This window comes from Microcaecilia unicolor, chromosome 1 (assembly GCF_901765095.1).
Source record: "Microcaecilia unicolor chromosome 1, aMicUni1.1, whole genome shotgun sequence".
In the NCBI taxonomy this organism is placed as follows: Eukaryota; Metazoa; Chordata; class Amphibia; order Gymnophiona; family Siphonopidae; genus Microcaecilia; species Microcaecilia unicolor.
In genome coordinates this window covers 11173782-11194059 of record NC_044031.1, presented here as the reverse complement: position 1 = coordinate 11194059, position 20278 = coordinate 11173782, and the positions used below count along the sequence as shown (strand labels likewise).

At 46.9% G+C, this 20278-nt stretch overlaps 1 long non-coding RNA gene across 1 annotated transcript in view; it reads left to right on the top strand.

Moving 5' to 3' along the window:
* LOC115462969 overlaps positions 1-20278 on the top strand; it is a 71583-nt gene that overhangs the window by 50661 nt on the left and 644 nt on the right. The gene's annotated exons all lie outside the window — the stretch shown is intronic.

The window sequence follows — 20278 nt, the reverse complement described above, 5'->3', positions numbered from 1 at the left end:
CAGTTTCAATGCCTTCACCACCTTTTGTAGTTCTCCCATTGTCAATGACGCATTTAAGTGCTCTATCTGGTTCTTATGCATTTGTGGTAGCTGCGCCTCTTGAAGGTATGCGGCCAGTTCTTCCCCCTGGAACCCTCCCTGACTTTTATATAGGGTGACAAAATACTCCGTAAAGATTTGACCTATTTGCAGATGATCATTGGTCAATGTATCATTTTTGTCTCTAAGGGTGGGTACTGTCCTAGGCCCTCCCCATTTCTTTATTTCTCTTGCCAGCATGCGTCCTGCCCGATTCCCATACCTATGCAATTTATATTTATAGAATAGCGCCAATCTCTGCTCTAATTCATGCAGCAGTGAGTTTAGAGCAATCTGTATCGATTTCAGATTCTCTAGGTTGACCTTTGTCGGCCTACGCGAGTATGTGTTTTGTGCCCTTTTTAATCTTGATTCCAGCAACAGGATCCCCGCCGCTCTGCATTTATTATGTTTACTGCAAAAAGCAATGATGTCCCCTCTGAGGACTGCTTTGGAAGTTGACCAAAATAAGACGGGTTGCTCCTGGGCATGGGCACTATTGTTGTGAGCGTAATCTGCCCATTTATGGTTAAGGTATTTTTGAAATAGATATGCTGGGAACCTCCACCCTCTTCCCACTTCAGGCACAGGCAGCTCCTTGTGACTCTGGACAAGTCACTTAATCCTCCATTGCCCCATGTAAGCCGCATTGAGCCTGCCATGAGTGGGGAAAGCGCGGGGTACAAATGTAATTAAAAATTAAATTAAAATTACCTATATCCTCTTGCAACTCCAGATCCACCCACACCGGCGAGTGGTCCGATATTGTTTCTGGGCCTATGTCTGTTGCTGTCACCTGTGAAAACATTGCTCGATCTACTAATATATAATCCAACCTGGATTGCGTCCTGTGGGCCCTGGACCTGTGAGTAAATTCCCACTCTGCCAGGTGCAAGGCTCTCCAAGTGTCTGTTAAATTGAGCTCTGTAACAAATAGTGCCATTTCTTTGGCCCTCTTCCCTGAATAATGGGGTGAGGTGTTATTAGAGCAGTCCAATGCCGGGTTGAGCACCAGATTAAAATCTCCCACCACTACCAGCCTCTGATTACCACTGCTGACACATTTACCCACTAATGATCTAAGAAATTCTGGGTTATAGATATTGGAGCCATATAATACTACCAAAATAATCTCTAGGCCTGGCATCCAGACCCTCACTATAATATACCTCCCCTCCTTCCCTATAGCCACCTGTGTCGCTTTGTAAGTCAGCCCTTTGCGGAAAAGGATCACTATCCCTCCTTTTTGCCCCTTTTTTGCCCCTTTGCAGGCACTGAAAAGGTTTCTCCCACCCACAACCTCTTTAGTTTATTGTGTTCTGTGTTTGACAAATGTGTCTCTTGTAGGCACGCAATATCAGATTTGTGCCTCCTCAAGGCTGTGAGAATCTTTGCTCTTTTTATTGGGGAGTTCACCCCCCTCCCACATTCCAAGTCGTTATTCTGACAGGCACTTACCCACTGACCTCTTTATCAACGTCTTGGCTCCCCGCAGGCCCACCATCTCTCTTGTAAAACCCTTGTACTCCATTTGACTACTGTGTCCCATGAGTAGTTGTGTGCGTGTCATAGTGTCTTCCGTTATTCCTAATTTATCCAACTGCTTTTGCATTTGCTTCCCCTGCATTTTAACTTCCTTTAATCTTCCCCATCCCCCTTTCCCTCTCCTCCGCCCCACCTTTACATCTCTTCCCCTAACCCAAATATACCCTTCCTCCATCTTCCAGCACCCCAGGAGATGAAGCACAGAGACCGAGCATGTGGGACCCCCGCCCGTTTACATGACTTTAACCCTTGTGAAATGTTCAAGTCCACTTATAACTGCCCTGTCCACAGCATTACCTTCTTTATATTGCATCTATCAGGCCCGCTTCCAGTGCTGCCGTCTTTGCTTCCGTCACTGCTTTAAACGCTTTCCATTGTCCTTGTATCAAAATTCGCAGGGTTGCTGGAAATTGCAATGAAAACTTTACGCCCTTCAGGGCTAATGCTAAGCAAAGTAGGGCTTGAAGGTAAGCAATAAAATTCATGACCTTCAAGCCCTGATTTTGGAGGCTGACTTGGACATAGTTGCAGTCACAGAGACATGGCTCAATGGTTCCCATGAATGGGATGTAAACATACCAGGCTATAATCTTTTTAGGAAGGATAGAGAGGGACGTAAAGGTGGAGGAGTAGCTCTGTATGTGAGAAATGATATCGCAGCAACTGAAATGACAGGGAACTGGGGAAAGGAAGAAGCGATATGGATCACCTTAAAAAGAGAGGATAGAACCTTGGTCCACGTGGGTGTTGTCTATAGACCCCCGACACAATTGGAGGAACTAGATAAAGATCTGATCGCTGATATTCAAAAGTTGGAGAAGAAAAGAGAGGTGCTGTTGTTGGGAGATTTAATCTGCCGGATGTAGATTGGAAGGTTCCGTCTGTGAAATCGGAAATAAGTAGAGAGATTGTGGATGCTTTCCAAAGTGCTCTGCTCAGACAAATGGTGACGGAACCCACGAGGGAGGGAGCCACGTTGGATCTGGTGCTCACGAATGGGGATAGTGTGTCAAATGTCCGAGTAGCTGCACACCTGGGAAGCAGTGACCATCAAACGGTTTGTTTTGATATAACGGCTCATGTGGATGGCGGCCACTCTAAACTCAGTCCTGGATTTCAAGCGAGCTGACTTTTATGTAAGGAGAGTAAATAAAAGCAAGAGAAAAAGGAAACCGATATGGTTCTCAAAGCAAGTGGCTGAGAAAATAAAGATTAAAGAGTTAGTGTTCCAGAAATATAGAAAATCTCAAGAGGAGGAACACGGGGAGGAATACTGGAGGAAACTGAAAGAAGCCAAGAGAGAGGTACGTCTGGCGAAGGCGCAAGCGGAAGAACAAATGGCTAGAAATGTAAGGAGGGAAGACAAAAACTTCTTCAGGTATATTAGTGAAAGGAGAAAGACTATAAAGGGAATTGTGAGACTAAAAGATACAACGAAACGCTATGTAGAAAATTATGAAGAAAAAGCCAATTTGCTAAATAGTTACTTTTGTTCTGTTTTCACTGAAGAAAATCCTGGGGAAGGACCGAGAGGGGCTGGCAAAAGTACACCTGAGAATGAGGTGGATAGAGCACCGTTCATGGAAGAGAGTATGCATCAACAACTTCGAAAGCTAAAGGTGGAAAAAGCCACGGGACCGGACGGGATCCACCCCAGAATACTGAGGGAGCTCAGAGAGGTTCTGGCGGGTCCTCTTAAAGATTTGTTTAATAAATCCTTGGAGATGGGAGAGGTTCCGAGGGATTGGAGAACGGCGGAGGTGGTCCCTCTTCACAAAAGTGGTGATAGGGAAGAAGCTGGAACTACAGGCCGGTAAGCCTCACTTCAGTTATTGGAAAAGTAATGGAAGCCATGCTGAAGGAAAGGATAGTGAATTTCCTGGAAGCCAATAAGTTGCAAGATCCGAGACAACATGGTTTCACCAAAGGGAAATCGTGCCAAACGAATCTCATTGAATTCTTTGACTGGGTGACAGGAGAATTAAATCAAGGACGTGCTATGGACATAATCTACTTAGATTTCAGCAAAGCTTTTGACACGGTTCCCCACAGGAGGCTCTTAAATAAACTAGACGGGCTGAAGATAGGACCCGAAGTGGTAAACTGGATTAGGAACTGGTTGACGGGCAGACGCCAGAGGGTGGTGGTGAATGGAGTTCGCTCGGAGGAGGGAAAGGTGAGTAGTGGAGTGCCTCAGGGATCGGTGCTGGGGCCGATTCTGTTCAATATATTTGTGAGTGACATTGCCGAAGGGTTACAAGGTAAAGTTTGCCTTTTTGCGGATGACACCAAGATTTGCAACAGAGTGGACACCCCGGAGGGAGTGGAAAACATGAAAAAAGATCTGAAGAAGCTAGAAGAATGGTGTAACATTTGGCAATTAAAATTCAATGCGAAAAAATGCAAAGTGATGCACTTAGGGAGTAGAAATCCAAGGGAGACGTATGTGTTAGGCGGGGAGAGTCTTATAGGCACGGACGGGGAGAGGGATCTTGGGGTGATAGTATCTGAGGACCTGAAGGCGACGAAACAGTGCGACAAGGCGGTGGCCGTAGCTAGAAGATTGCTAGGCTGTATAGAGAGAGGAGTGACCAGCAGAAGAAAGGAGGTTTTAATGCCCCTGTATAAGACGTTGGTGAGGCCCCACCTGGAGTATTGTGTTCAGTTTTGGAGGCCGTATCTTGCGAAGGATGTTAAAAAAATGGAAGGGTGCAAAGAAAAGCTACGAGGATGGTATGGGATTTGCATTCCAAGACGTATGAACAGAGACTTGCTGACCTGAACATGTATACCCTGGAGGAAAGGAGGAACAGGGGTGATATGATACAGACGTTCAAATATTTGAAAGGTATTAATCCGCAAACGAATCTTTTCCGGAGATGGGAAGGCGGTAGAACGAGAGGACATGAAATGAGATTGAAGGGGGGCATTCTCAGGAAAGATGTCAGGAAGTATTTTTTCACGGAGAGGGTGATGGACGCTTGGAATGCCCTCCCGCGGGAGGTGGTGGAGATGAAAACGGTAACGGAGTTCAAACATGCGTGGGATGTGCATAAAGGAATCCTGTGCAGAAGGAATGGATCCTCAGAAGGTTAGCTGAAATTGGGTGGCGGAGCAGGTGGGGGGAAGAGGGGTTGGTGGTTGGGAGGCTAGGATAGGGGAGGGCAGACTTATACGGTCTGTACCAGAGCCGGTGATGGGAGGTGGGACTGGTGGTTGGGAGGCGGGAAATACTGCTGGACAGACTTATACGGTCTGTGCCCTGAAAGGACAGGTACAAATTCAAGGTAAGGTATACACATATGAGTTTGTCTTGGGCAGACTGGATGGACCATGCAGGTCTTTTTCTGCTGTCATCTACTATGTAAGTGGGTGGAACTGCTTCCTTTGTGATTGTACCTCGGCCGAGAAATCCTGAAATATTAGCACCTTATGTCCCTCATGCGTCAGGGTATCCCTGCGCACTCTGAAGCCTTGCATAATTTTCATTTTGTGGTGATAGTTAAATATTTTGGCCATTACCACCCTCGGGCGTGCCTTGCCTTCGGGCTTGCGGCCTACACTATGTACCCTCTCTATCACCAGCGGGCCTGTAGCGTCTGAAATCGCCAGTTCTTTACCCAGCCAATTCTCCAGCTAAGTTGATAAGTTTCGCTCCGGAATGTTTTCAGAGAGTCCCACCACCCGAATGTTGTTCCTTTGGGAGTGGTTCTCAAGATTACTACTACTACTATTTAGCATTTCTATAGCGCTACAAGGCGTACGCAGCGCTGCACAAACATAGAAGAAAGACAGTCCCTGCTCAAAGAGCTTACAATCTATTAGACAAAAAATAAAGTAATCAAATCAATTAATGTGTACAGGAAGGAGGAGAGGAGGATAGGTGGAGGCGAGTGGTTACAAGTGGTTACGAGTCAAAAGCAATGTTAAAGAGGTGGGCTTTCAGTCTTGATTTAAAGGTGGCCAAGGATGGGGCAAGACGTAGGGGCTCAGGAAGTTTATTCCAGGCGTAGGGTGCAGCGAGACAGAAGGCGCGAAGTCTGGATTTGGCAGTAGTGGAGAAGGGAACAGATAAGAAGGATTTATCCATGGAGCGGAGTGCACGGGAAGGGGTGTAGGGAAGGACGAGTGTGGAGAGATACTGGGGAGCAGCAGAGTGAGTACATTTATAGGTTAGTAGAAGAAGTTTGAACAGGATGCGAAAACGGATAGGGAGCCAGTGAAGTGACTTGAGGAGAGGGGGGTAGTATGAGTAAAGCGACCCTGGCAGAAGACGAGACAGGCAGCAGAGTTTTGAACCGATTGGAGAGGGGAGAGGTGACTAAGTGGGAGGCCAGCAAGAAGCAGATTGCAGTAGTCTAAACGAGAGGTGACAAGCGTGTGCACGAGACTTTTGGAAGAGTGCTCGGAAAGAAAGGGGTGTATTTTACGGATGTTGTAAAGAAAGAAACAGCAGGTCTTGGCGATCTGCTGGATATGAGCAGAGAAGGAGAGAGAAGAGTCAAAGATGACCCCAAGGTTTTGAGCTGAGGAGACAGGGAGAATGAGAGAGCCATCAACAGCAATAGAAAACGGGGGGAGTGGGGAGGTGGGTTTGGGGGGGGGAAATGAGAAGCTCGGTTTTGTTTAATTTCAGGTGGCGTTGAGACATCCAGACAGCAATGTCAGACAAGCACGCTGAAACTTTGGTTTGGATGCAAGGTGAGATATCAGGGGTAGAAAGGTAGATTTGGGAGTCATCAGCATAGAGATGGTAGGAAAAGCCATGGGATGAGATTAATAAACCAAGAGAAGAAGTGTAAATAGAAAGAGGAGGGGACCAAGAACAGAACCCTGAGGTACGCCGACAGGCAGAGGGATAGAAGTAGAAGAGGATCCACCAGAGTGAACACTAAAGGTGCGGAGGGAGAGGTAGGAAGAGAATCAGGAAAGGACAGAGCCCTGGAATCCAAGTGAGGACAGGATATCGAGGAGTATGCTGTGATCGACAGTGTCAAAAGCAGCGGAACGATCAAGAAGGATGCTTCTCATGGCAGTCTTTCAGTTGTTGCGTTAAGGTGGCGATGTCAGGGCCGTAGCCTCTCCCTTCATCTTCCAGGGCCAACACGTGCACCTCGAGGTCCCCCACTCTCGTCCCTACGCCGTCCATCTGCGTGGCCAGGACCTCTAGCCTCTGTTCCATCTCTGCCTACTTCGGGTCCCAAGCTTTTGTGACCGCCATGTGAGTTGCATGAGCTGCGCCTCTGTGAACCCTCCGGGCTGTTTGTCAGGTTCGTCCGCCATTTTAGTTTCTGTTTCATTCGCCTTAGCTTTCTCTTTTTTCACGGATTGCTGTGCCATCGCGCCAGTCGATTTCCGCAGATATTTGTCCATATACTGAGGCAGTCTCGATTGTCGGGTCTGATTCAAGATTTCCTTTTAAATAACTGCACGTTAAGACCAATTTCGGGCGGGAGTCTCGGAGCTCCAGCAGACACTGCTGCTCAGCTCATGTCCTCACGTGGTCTCCTCCAATACAACAGCATTATAACATCCTCGTGTTTGTTTTCCATCCCTTTCTTATTTATTTATTTATTGCATTTGTATCCCACATTTTCCCACCTTTTTGTGGGTTCAGTGTGGCTTACAATATATTATGAATCATGGAAATACAATTTGTTACAACTCGGTTATGGATTACATTGTGATGAGTTATGCGAGACAAAGTCAAAGTATCGATAAGGAATATAATAATGGAAAAGAGCACTGAAACATTGGAAGGAAATAACGGAAACAAAAAGGGGCAATATATATTAACAGGAAAACATTTGGTATACATTTTCTGTGAGTAAAGGTATGAGTGTGGTGAGATTACGGGGGATGAGAATTCAGAAGTGGCTGTATTGATGCATTACTGAACAGTGAGTGTGGGCTTTATGTGTTTTGGTTCTTTCCGTAAATTTTCTCAAAAAGATGGGTCTTCAATAGTTTGCGGAAGGTGGCTTGCTCGTAGATCGTTTTCAGGTTGTGCGGCAGTGTATTCCAGAACTGCGTGCTCATGTAAGAAAAGGTTGACGCGTGCAGCGCCTTGTATTTTGAAGCCCTTGCAATTAGGGAAGTGGAGGTTGAGGAAAGTTCGGGATGATCTTTTAGCGTTTCTGGGTGGTAAGTCTATTAAATCAGACATGTAGGCTGGGGCTTCACCGTGAATGATTTTGTGGACTAATGTGCATACTTTAAAAGTAATGCGTTCCTTGAGTGGGAGCCAGTGTAGCTTCTCTCGTAAGGGTTTTGCACTTTCATATTTTGGTTTTCCAAAGATGAGTCTGGCTGCTGTATTCTGGGCTGTTTGAAGTTTCTTCAGTAGTTGCTCTTTGCAACCTGCGTATAGGGAGTTGCAGTAGTCCAGATGGCAGAGTACGAGGGATTGCACTAGGCTGCGAAAGACGGATCTTGGGAAGAATGGTCTTATTCTTTTCAGTTTCCACATGCAGTAGAACATCTTTTTGGTTGTGTTGTTTGCATGAGTTTCGAGTGTTAGGTGTCGGTCGATAGTGACTCCAAGGATTTTTAACGTTTCTGAGATTGGAAGGTTTAGTTTTGGTGTGTTTATAGCGGTGAATTCATTCGTGTTGTACTGGGAAGTGAGTATCAGGCATTGAGTTTTTTCTGCATTTAGTTTCAAGCCAAATGCATCTGCCCAGGTGTTCATGATGTGTAGACTTTGGTTGATTTCATTGAAGATTTCTTTAATGTCTTGTTTGAAAGGGATGTATATTGTTACATCATCGGCGTGTATATATATGGGTTGAGGTTATGGTTTGATAGGAGGTTTGCCAAGGGGATCATCATTAGGTTGAAAATGGTTGGTGAGAGGGGTGATCCTTGTGGTACTCCACATTCAGGTGCGCTTTCTTAGCCACCGCAGCACACTGGGCAGACGTTTTTAACGTCTTATCCACGATGACTCCCAGATCCCTTTCTAGGTCTGTAACTCCTAATGCAGAACCTTGCATGACATAGCTGTAATTCGGGTTCCTCTTACCTACATGCATCACTTTGCACTTGTCAATATTGAACTTCATCTGCCACTTGCACGCCCAAACCCCCAGTCTCGCGAGGTCCTCCTGTATTCTTTCACACTCCTCCTGCGACCTGACGACCCTGAATAATTTTGTGTCATCTGCGAATTTAATTACCTCACTCCCATCTCTAGGTCATTTTTAAATATGTTAAAAAGCAGCAGTCCCAACACAGACCCCTGCGGGACCTCACTAACTACCCTTCTCCACTGAGAATACTGACCATTCAACCTTACTCTTTGCTTCCTATCTTTCAACTAGCTCTTAATCCATAGTAATACCCTATCTCCGATCCCATGGCTCTCCAGTTTCCTCAGGAGTTTTTCATGAGGCACTTTGTCAAACGCCTTTTGAAAATCCAGATACACAATATCCACCGGCTCCCCATTGTCCACATGTTTGTTCACCCCCTCAAAAAAATGCAGTAGATTGGTGAGGCAAGACTTCCCTTCACTAAATCCGTGCTGACTTTGTCTCATCAGCCCATGTTTTTGTACGTGCTCTGTAATTTTATTCTTGATAATAGCCTCTACCATTTTGCCCGGTACCGACGTCAGACTCACTGGTCTATAATTTCCCCGATCACCTCTGGAACCTTTTTAAAAAATCGGCGTAACATTGGCTACCCTCCAGTCTTCTGGTACCACACTTGATTTTAGGGATAGATTGCATATTACTAACAGTAGCTCTACAAGTTCATTTTTCAGTTCTATTAATACTCTGGGATGAATACCATCCGGTCCTGGTGATTTACTACTCTTCAGTTTGCAGAACTGACCTATCACATCCTCCAAGTTTACAGAGAATTCGTTTAGTTTCTCCGACTTGCCTGCTTCAAATATGCTTTCCGGCACCGGTGGCCCTCCCAAATCCTCCTCGGTGAATAGCGAAGCAAAGAATTCATTTAATTTCTCCGCTACGGCTCGGTCTTCCCTGATCGCCCCTTTAACACCATTTCGTCCAACGGCCCAACGGATTCTTTAGCTGGCTTCCTGCTTTTAATGTATCTAAAAAAATTTTTACTATGTATTTTCACTTCTAACGCTAACTTTTTTTCAAAGTCCTTTTTTGCCCTCCTTATCTCCACTTTGCATTTGGCTTGGCATTCCTTATGTTTTATCTTGTTACTTTCAGTCGGTTCTCTTCTCCACTTTCTGAATGATTGTTTTATGGTTCTATTGACTTCCTTTACCTTACTGTTTTGCCATTCTGGCTGACGTTTGGTCTTTGTTCCCCTTTTTCTAATACGCGGAATGTATTTGTCCTGTACCTCCAGGATGGTGTTTTTAAACAGCATCCACGCCTGATGCAAGTTTTTTACCCTGCGATCTGCACCTTTCAGTCTTTTTTTCCACCGTTTTTCTCATTTTGTCGTAATCACCTTTTCTAAAGTTAAACACTAGTGTATTTGATTTCCTAAGTTCACTTACTTCAATGCCAATATCAAAACTGATCATATTATGATCACTGTTATTAAGCGACCCTCGCACTGTTACCCCCCGTACCAGATCATGAGCTCCAGTAATGACTAAGTCTAATATTTTTCCTTCTCTTGTGGGCTCCTGAACCAGCTGTTCCATGAAGCTGTCCTTGATTTCATCAGTGTGTACCGATGTTACATTAACCCAGTCTATATGTGGATAATTGAAATCACCCATTAATATTACATTGCCCAATTTATTAGCTTCCTTAATTTCCTTTGACATTGCTGCATCCTGCCCAGGCGGATGGTAGTACACTCCTATCACCGTCCTTTTCCCCCCTTTCACGTTGAATTTCAATCCACAAAGATTCCAATAGTGGTTTTGTCTCCTGCAATATTTGCAGCCTATCTGAGTCAAGGTGCTCATTTACATACAGTGCTACCCCTCCTCCTATCCTATCCACCCTATCGCTATGATATAATTTGTAGCCCGGTATGACTGTGTCCCATTGGTTATCTTCCTTCCACCAGGTCTCAGAGATGCCAATAATATCCAATTTTTCATTGTGTGCAATGTACTCCAGCTCTCCCATCTTGTGTCTCAGGCTCCTGGCATTTGCATATAGACATTTCAATGCATGCTTGTTGTTCTGTTTTATATTACGTTTAATACATGGCATTATTGTTACGTTATCTTCTGTGTGGTCGTTATTAATTTTATTTAAGGCCATCTGATCTACTACAATTTCTTTGACATCCTTACTTACAAGTAACCTTTTCTTCCCTGTCTGGGTGATATCCTCAAAAGATACCTTATCCTGAACCATGCGCTTTTGAGCGACTATCGGCCTTCCCCCCGTTTCTAGTTTAAAAGCTGCTCTATTTCCTTGTTAAAAGTTGATGCCAGCAACCTGGTCCCACCCTGGTTAAGGTGAAGCCCATCAGATCGAAATAGGCTCTCCCTTCCCCAGAATGCTGACCAGTTCATGACAAATCCAAAACCCTCTTCCCCACACCATCGTCTCATCCACGCGTTGAGACTCCGGATCTCTGCCTGGCGCTTGGGCCCTGCGCGTGGAACAGGTAGTATTTCAGAAAATGCTACCCTAGAGGATCTCGATTTGAGCTTCCTTCCTAAAAGCCTAAATTTAGCTTCCAAAACCTCTCTCCCACATTTTCCTATGTCATTGGTACCCACATGTACCAAGACGGCCGGCTCCTCCCCAGCACTATCTAAAATCTTGTCTAGGTGCCTCGTAAGGTCCGCCACCTTCGCACCAGGCAGGCAAGTCACCAGGCGATCCTCACGTCCACCAGCCACCCAGCTATCTACATGCCTAATGATTGAGTCGCCAACTTGGCAGCAGAAATACCAGGGCAAGTCTGGAGTACTGGAACATCAGGACTGGAATGAACTCTGGAACATGTCTGGGAAACAGGAAGAAGACAGTCCACATGAGCCATAGGGCCTGGTCACCCGGAGGCGAGGTGAGTGTAGGTATGGAATACGGTCACAATCGTGACAGTACCTCCCCCTCAAGGCTCCCCTGGTCCCCACGGGAGGTTTGGGCTTCCAGGGATATCTTCGGTGGAACCTTCTAGTGAGTTTAGGTGAATGAACAGGAACCACAGAACTGGAAGTTGATATCAAGCCTATAGGTGGAAGACAAGGCTGGATTTTTTCAACACAGCTGGATCTTGCACACAGTGCTAGAGCAGTACTACAAGCCATGGATGACCGTGGCCTGTCCTTGAGATCATAAGCTCCCCTGGTAACAGGAATGTCCTGAACCCTAAAACCCAGGTTCTGTTTTGTAGACATGGTATGAGATAATAAGTTTTGAGGAGTCTTCTTAGAACCTCCGTTGGAGGGAAGCTTAATCTTGGATGTAGTGCAGTCTGGTCTGGGGTGAAACACAAGCGGTGGCCAGAAGAACCGCAGAGGCATCAGAGTCCTGAGACTGTGAGTCACTAATATCTGTCCAAGCGTCAGAATCTAGGTATTGCTGTTCGCCAACCATACTGCATGCAGTGGGGGCGAGACAAAGTTCTGTGCAAGAATTGCTCCAGTCCGTGATCTCACCTCTTCCCCAGTCTAGGATCAGATTGTGTCTCTGTAGTCAAGGTTAGACACAGTACGATGGGTTGCACTGCTGTCTGGAGGACATATACTGCTACTACTACTACTACTACTATAAATCATTTCTATAGCGCTACCAGTCGTACGCAGCGGTTCACAATTGAACATGAAGAAAGACAGTCCCTGCTCAAAAGAGCTTACAATCTAAATATACTACTACTACTACTACTATTACTATTTATCACTTCTATAGCACTACAAGGCATACGCAGCGCTTTACACCATACACGAAAAGACAGTCCCTGCTCAAAGAGCTCACAATCTAAATAAGACAGGCAAACAGACAGAACAATTAAGAGGCAAGGGAATTAAAGAGGTGGGGTACAGGGCAAGTGAGTAAAGGTTAGGAGTCAAAAGCAGTGCCAAATAGGTGGGCTTTTAGCCTGGACTTGAAAACGGCCAGATGGGGCTAGACATACAGGCTCGGGAAGTCTATTCCAGGCGTGAGGTGCAGCGAGATAAAAGGAACGACTAGAAGAATGTCAGGAAGTATTTTTTCACGGAGAGGGTGGTGGATGCTTGGAATGCCCTCCCGCGGGAGGTGGTGGAGATGAAAACGGTAACGGAATTCAAACATGCGTGGGATAAACATAAAGGAATCCTGTGCAAAAGAAAGGGATCCTCAGGAGCTTAGCCTAGAATGGGTGGCAGAGCTGGTGGTTGGGAGGCGGGGCTAGTGTGGGCAGACATATACGGTCTGTGCCGGGGCTGGTGGTTGGGCGGCGGGGATAGTGCTGGGCAGACTTATACGGTCTGTGCCAGAGCCGGTGGTGGGTGGCAGGGATAGTGCTGGGCAGACTTATACGGTCTGTGCCAGAGCTGGTGGTTGGGAGGCGGGGTTGGTGGTTGGGAGGCGGGGATAGGGCTGGCCAGACTTATACGGTCTGTGCACTGAAGAGGACAGTACAAATAAAAAAAAGTAGCACATATGAATTTATCTTCTTGGGCAGACTGGATGGACCGTGCAGGTCTTTTTCTGCCGTCATCTACTATGTTACTATGAACGGAGTCTGGAATTAGCAGTAGAGGAGAAGGGGACAGACGAGAGATTTATCTACAGAGCGAAGTATCTGAGGGGAGGTGTAGGGAGAGACAAGAGTGGAGAGGTACTGGGGAGCGGCAGCATGAATGCACTTATAGGTCAGTAAGAGAAGTTTGAATTGAATGCGAAAACGGATTGGGAGCCAGTGAAGTGACTTGAGGAGAGGGCTAATGTGAGCATAGCGACTTTGGCGGAAAATGAGTCGCGCAGCAGAGTTTTGGACTGATTGAAGAGGAGAGAGATGGCTAAGTGGAAGGCCGGTGAGAAGCAGGTTGCAGTAATCTAGGCAAGAGGTAATAAGAGTGTGGATGAGGGTTCTGGTAGAGTGGTCAGAGATGAAGGGACGGATTTTGTTGACGTTATAGAGAAAGAAATGACAGGTTTTGGCAATCTGCTGAATGTGAGCAGAGAAGGAGAGAGAGGAGTCAAAGATGACCCCAAGGTTATGAGCTGATGAGACAGGGAGAATGAGAGTGCTATCCACAGAAATAGAGAAAGGGGGGAGAGGAGAGGTGGGTTTAGGGGGAAAGATGAGAAGCTCGGTTTTGGCCATGTTAAGTTTCAGATGATGTTGAGACATCCAGGCAGCGATATCAGATAAGCAGGCTGAAACATTGGTCTGGATGCTGGTTGAGATTTTGGGGGTAGAGAGGTAGATCTGGGAGTCGTCAGCGTAGAAATGGTATTGAAAGCCATGGGATGATATCAGAGAGCCAAGGGAAGAAGTGTAAATGGAGAACAGGAGAGGACCGAGAACAGAACCTTGAGGTACACCGATTGGTAGTGGGATAGAAGTGGAAGAGGATCCACTAGAGTGTACACTAAATGTGCAAAGCGAGAGGTAGGAGGAGAAAGAAAGAAATGATAAGTAGTAGTAGAACCAGGAAAGAACAGAGCCCTGGAATCCAAAGTGAAGACAGCATATCAAGGAGTAGGCTGTGATCAACAGTGTCAAAAGCGGCGGATAGATTGAGAAGGTTGCGGATAGAATAGAGACCTTTGGATTTGGCCAGAAACAGGTAGTTAGAAACTTTTGTAAATGCAGTTTCAGTAGAATGAAGAGGGAGAAAGCCAGATTGGAGTGGGTCAAGAACAGCATGAGATGAAAGAAAGTCAAGACAGCGGCGATGAACGGCGCGTTCAAGTATCTTGGAGAGGAAGGGGAGGAGGGAGATGGGTCAATAGTTGGAAGGACAGGTAGGGTCAAGTGAAGGCTTTTTAAGGAGTGGTGTGACCACAGCATGTTTGAAGGCATCAGGAACGGTCGCAGTGGAAAGTGAAAGATTGAGGATATGACGGATAAAAGGTGTGAGAGTAGGAGAGATGGTGTTAAGAAGTTGGGTCGGAATGGGATCAGAGGAACAGGTAGTTTGTTTTGAGGAGGAGAGAAGATGAGTTGTTTCTTCATCAGTGACTTCGGGAAAGGAGGAAAAGGACGGGGGGGCTGGGGAGAAAGGGGAGGGAGAGGTGGGGGTGGCTTGGATGAGGTTTATCTTCTGAACCTTGTCGTGTAAGAACTCAGCTAGGGTCTGAGGAGATAGTGAGGGGGGAGTTGGAGAAGGAGGCACCTTGAGGAGAGAATTCAGTGTGGCGAAGAGAAGTCGAGGGTTAGAGCCGAGAGAATTAGTCAGTTGGATATAATAGTCCTGTTTGTCAAGCAAAAGAGCAAAGTGGAAGGAGGTCAGCATGAACCTGAAGTGTATAAAGTCAGCAAGGGCATGAGATTTCAGCCAGAAGTGTTCGGCGGAGAGGGCACAGGAACGTTGGTAGTGGATTTTAGAGGTCAGTCAAGGCTGGGGTTTGGTACGCCTTATAGGACGGGGCAAGAGAGGTGCAAGAGTGTCTAAAGCAGAGGATAGGATAGTATTGTAGGAAGAGATGGCTTCATTGACAGATTTAGATGGTGCAGTGGTAGAGAAGAGGTTCGAGACATTGAAGGATAGGGTATTAGGGTCAATGGCCTGGAGATTCCTAGATAAATTGGTTAAGATTGGACGGGATTGGGCGGGAGTAAGTTTAAGTGTTAAGGTTATTAGATGATGGTCAGAGAGGGGAAGATCTGAGGCAAAGAAATTGGAGGGAGAGCAGTTATAGAAGATAAGATCAAGACAGTGACCATTTTGGTGAGTAGGGGAAGTGGAACATAGAGTTGGAGGGATTATTAGCGTGAATGTTAAAGTTGCCAAGGATGAGGGAGGGGGAAGAAGGAACATGAAAGAAGGAAAGCCAAGTGTCAAATTCGCTGAGAGAGGATGAGGGGGACGATAAATAACTGCTATTCGAAGAGGCAAAGGAGTGAATAGGCGGACGGAGTGAACTTCAAAGGAGGAAAAACAGAGAGACTGAGGTGGCAAAAGAGATTGAAATTTGGAAGAGGGTGAGAGTAATAGTCCAATACCACCACTGCGGCCAGTAGGGCGAGGAGTATGGGAGAAGAAATAACCACCATGGCAGAGAGCTGCGACTGAAGCAGAGTCTTCAGGGCAAAGCCAAGTTTCTGTTATGGCGAGCAGATGGAGGCTGCGAGAGATAAAAAGATCATGGATATAAGAAAGTTTGTTGCAGATGGAGCGGGCATTCCATAGGGCGCCTGAAAAGGGCAAAGAGGGGGGGAGGAGAGGAATAGAGATGAGATTTGAAAGGTCACGGTGCGACCTGCACAAATAGGATGAGGGTTGGTGAGGGGGACCAGGGTTGGGATTGATGTCACCAGCAGAAAGAAGAAGAAAGGAGTAAGAGAGTGTGGAGGAGAGTAGGAGAGGACTAGCGATGAAGGCGACGAAGGCGAGATGAACTCAGATAGAAAGGGGAAGTTACAATGGAAGGGATGAAATGTTGAAGGCAGAAAGCAAGGAGGGAGGAAGAGGACAAGAGAGATGGTGAGGTAATGAAATCAACGAAGGGGAAATGTATGTGTAGTGCACAGTGGCTTCGGGTGGAGGAGTAGATTGGTGCGTAGGAGTAGATTGGGAAGGGACAGCACTAGGAGGAGAATGTGAAATGGAGCCATACGTAGTGACTCAGGCAGTCCAGACGCTAGGCAATAGTCACGAATAAAGGTGAGGCAGTGGGCAGGAGCTGATGCTGAAGGCTGGAACAGAGGAGCAGAGGTTGCAGGACTGGAGTTTAAGCGCAGGCTGAAGCAGAGGATACAGGCTAGAGCAGATAATGCAGGCTAGGCAATAGTCACGAATAAAGGTGAGGCAGTGGGCTGAGGCTGAAGGCTGGAACAGAGGAGCAGAGGTTGCAGAACTGGAGTTTAAGCGCAGGATGCAGACTGGAGCAGAGGATGCAGGCTTGGAACTGTGGAGTAGAGGTTGCAAGACTGGGGTTGAAGTTGCAGGCTGGAGGATAGAATGCAGGAACAGTGGAGTAGAGGTTGCAGGACTGGGTTTGAAGTTGCAGGCTGGAGCAGAGGGCTGGAATTGAATATCAGTCACTTAGTACCACGGGCGTGTTGTGATCAGTCCGCGGTAATAACGGTCAGTTACCTCCACAGTTCACAGATGGAGACGACCAAAGCAGGGCGCTGGCCTCCAACTGGTCTTGTGGGTCTTGACATGTCTGTTGTTATGGTGCTTACCGTCGGGTTGGATTGGATGGTCAGAGAAGGGGTTCCACACACCCGGCCACGAATTAGACTTATGGTTTCTCAGCTGCGGGCTCGACTACTGTGGTCCTGTTGGTGTGTTCAGATGAGCAGGATTCGCTGGCCGTGAGCTGAGCTGAGTAACAGTTTTGGTCAGCTTCCTGAGATATTAGTGACGACCCTAATCAGTGATACTGCTTGGTTTGAAAGCGCGGTCGAACATGTGGGTTGTCCGTGTTGAATCCGCTGCACTCGTGCCAGAATACCGGACAGCCTTTGCGTACTCTGCGTCGCCTTCGGTGATTGACTGTCGGGAGGTTGATTAGGGCCTTACCTCGTGGCACGAACAAGCACTGATGAGCGTAGATCTCCACCCAGTCTCAGTCTTAAATGCAGTATCTGAGTCACCCGGGTTGGGACCGTTTACCGTCCGTTCTTAGGCGGGTCAGGCATCAGATTCAACCCCAGTCTTCGGTGGGCACTTAATAGCAGCGGCACCTCTGTCAGGACGCTAACAACACAGGAGAAGAGTGCAGTCGGTAGGTAGGTGGTCTATTTTTGCAGGAGGTGGGCGAGCCGAATCGGAGTTTCTTTCCCAGACGCAGAGGATGCGGTAGACAATAAATGTGGCTCTGGTAAGGGGATGGATGCGGGGTTGATATGGTTTGCTGTCTTCAGTGTCACGATGCTTTCGATGTCCCGGTCCGGCACTGCAAACCACACACAGATTGGGCTCCGATTCTTATTCTTTTTCTTTTCTTGCTACGGTCATCCACAAGACCAGGTTGGTCAGACTGATCTGCAGCCACTCTATGGCCTGATTCGATAAATGATCCTGGATTCGCCAAATGGTCACGGAGCCTGGTGTTCTTATGACCGTTAAGCGGCAGCCATCTTGCTTCAACATATAGGATGGTGTCTTCCTTGTGATCACGAATACACAAGCGCACCAGAACCGTTTGTGTGCTTACATGTCCTTGAATGTGGCCATAGACTGAAAAGAGCGGAATGGTCTTAGGTAACTCTTGTGTAGGAATGTTAAATTGATGGACCAGGGATTCGTCTATAAAGTTTCCACCAGCCCCGGAATCCAGAAAGACTTTAGTATGCTCCTTTCTTTGACCTAGATCAAGCACTGCTGGAATTAAAAATTGAGTACGAAAAACCAGAAGATAAGCCTACTATGGTGCCTGCGGTCAGACCCTGATCCAAGGACCCCGGTTTATTTGGGCACCTCCCTGCATAGTGTCCCGTATCACCGCAATACAGACATAGATTGAGGGTCCGACACCTCTACTTCTCTTGCATCGAATGTAGAGTATGACCCAATTGCATGGGCTCTTACAGCTTCCAGGGGAGAGGCCTCCCTAGGAATAGGATCCTGTGCCATATACCGATAACTCGGCCTCTTAATGCCTATCTTTTCTGAGGAGTGCCTTTCTCAGCTATGCTTCTGAAATCGAATATCTATCATATTACAGAGCCCAATCAGGTCGTCTAGTCTGGTCGGAAGCTCACGTCCGGCCAACTGATCCTTAATTTGGGGTGCCAACCCCTGCCAGAAGGTTGCAACCAGACTCTCGTTGTTCCAAGCCAGTTCAGAAGCCAGAGTGCGAAACCTAATGGCATAATCGCCCAGGGTCCGCATTCCCTGTTTTAATCTCAGGAGCGCAGAAGCTGCAGATGTAACCTTCCCAGGCTCTTCAGACTCGTTTAAATTGTTCCAGGAAACTATGGAAGTCATGAAGCACCGGGTCATTCCTTTCCCCAAACAGGAGAGGCCCATGCTAAAGCTTGACCGGACAGCAGAGAAATAATATAAGCTACCCAGGTTCTATCGGAGGGAAAGTCTCAAGACTGAAGCTCAAAAATTATTTCACACTGGTTGAGAAAACCTCTATAGTCTTTGGGATTACCGTCATATCTTGGTGGTGCCTTAAAATGGATACCTGACATTACAGGAGCTATTGCCGGTAGTTGATCCGAACTCAGAGTAACTGAAGCTTCAGAATCTGTTGGGTTCAGGTAGCAGTCCTGGAATGCCTCCATAAATTTCTGTAGCTGGTCTATGCATGCGGACAAACCTTCGATGTTTGTAATGATGTGAAAGCTGAAGAGAGTGCTCCTGAAGCCTCTGCAAAGCGGGTGGTTTTGCCGAGCTCATGGCCTTTGCAATCTGTCACAGTCTGTCATGAAATGCGGAGTCGTGAGCCCTTGGGCCACTGCCGGGGACCAGCAACAGCAGGTGAACCACCCAAACTGGAAGCAAAGCTAAACACAGACAGGCTGGAACAAGATTCAGGGCTCTCGAACAGGCTTGGCTAGACAGAATTCTGGAACGGACTTGGCTTGGCTGGAACTGGATACAAGAATGGACTTGGCTTGGCTGGAACCAAAGGCTAGAATGGGCTTGGCTTGGCTGGAACTGGATGCAGGAACGGACTTGGTTTAGCTTGGCTGGAACCAGAGGAAGGGACAAACTTGGCTTGGCTAGAATCAGATGAAGGAACGGACTTGGCTTGGCTGGAACGGACTTAGCTAGGCTTGGCTGGAAGCAGATGCAAGAACGGACTTGGCTTGGCCTGAACCGGATGCTGGACCAGACTCGGCTTGGCTTGCCTGGAACGAGGCTGTAACAGGCTTGGCTTGGCTCGGCTGGGACCAGGTGCTGGAATGGACTTGGCTTGGCTGGAACAGGATTCAGGATGTTGAAACAGGCTAGGTGGGAATGAAGCTGAAAACAAACAGGGCAGCCACAAGCAGGAGGGGAACTGGGGCTAAAGACAAACAGGGCAGATACAAGCCGGAGGGGAACTGAAGCTAAAGACAAGAACTAGCAGGGCTGGAACTGCAACAAGCACTCACAATTTCTTCATAAGGACAGTTAATAAATAAGTAAACTAAGGGTCCAGATTGAGGTTGAAAACTTCAGTTTTCCCTGATAGTTTGAGTACAATGGCAGAGTTATCATCAAATTTGTTCATGCTGTAATATGTTAAAGACTTTTTTTTATTCATTAATAAAGGAACAGCAGTCTCTTTAATTGATAGTTTGTGAGGCCACAATGCAGAACTCAATTACAGTAATCCATTCTAGAGGTGACATGAGCATGAAGTAATTGTAGATTTACAAAGGAAGTTTGTATGACGGAAGAAATCTGTTGGTGAATCCAGCCGTACTCCCGCTCATTGTTTTTACTAGAATAACACCAGGTACTACATAAAGAGTTCTCTGACTTCTGGAGAACCAGAAATAGTGTCCCCCCCCCCTCCCCCTCCCAAATTACCGTTCCTAAGGTTCATGCAGGCACTTTCCCAAATGCTTCTCAACAGCTGCTTGATCTTCCTGAAATGAATGTAGACAGGGCCATTGAGGTGTGTTTTTTTTTTCTCTCTTGACA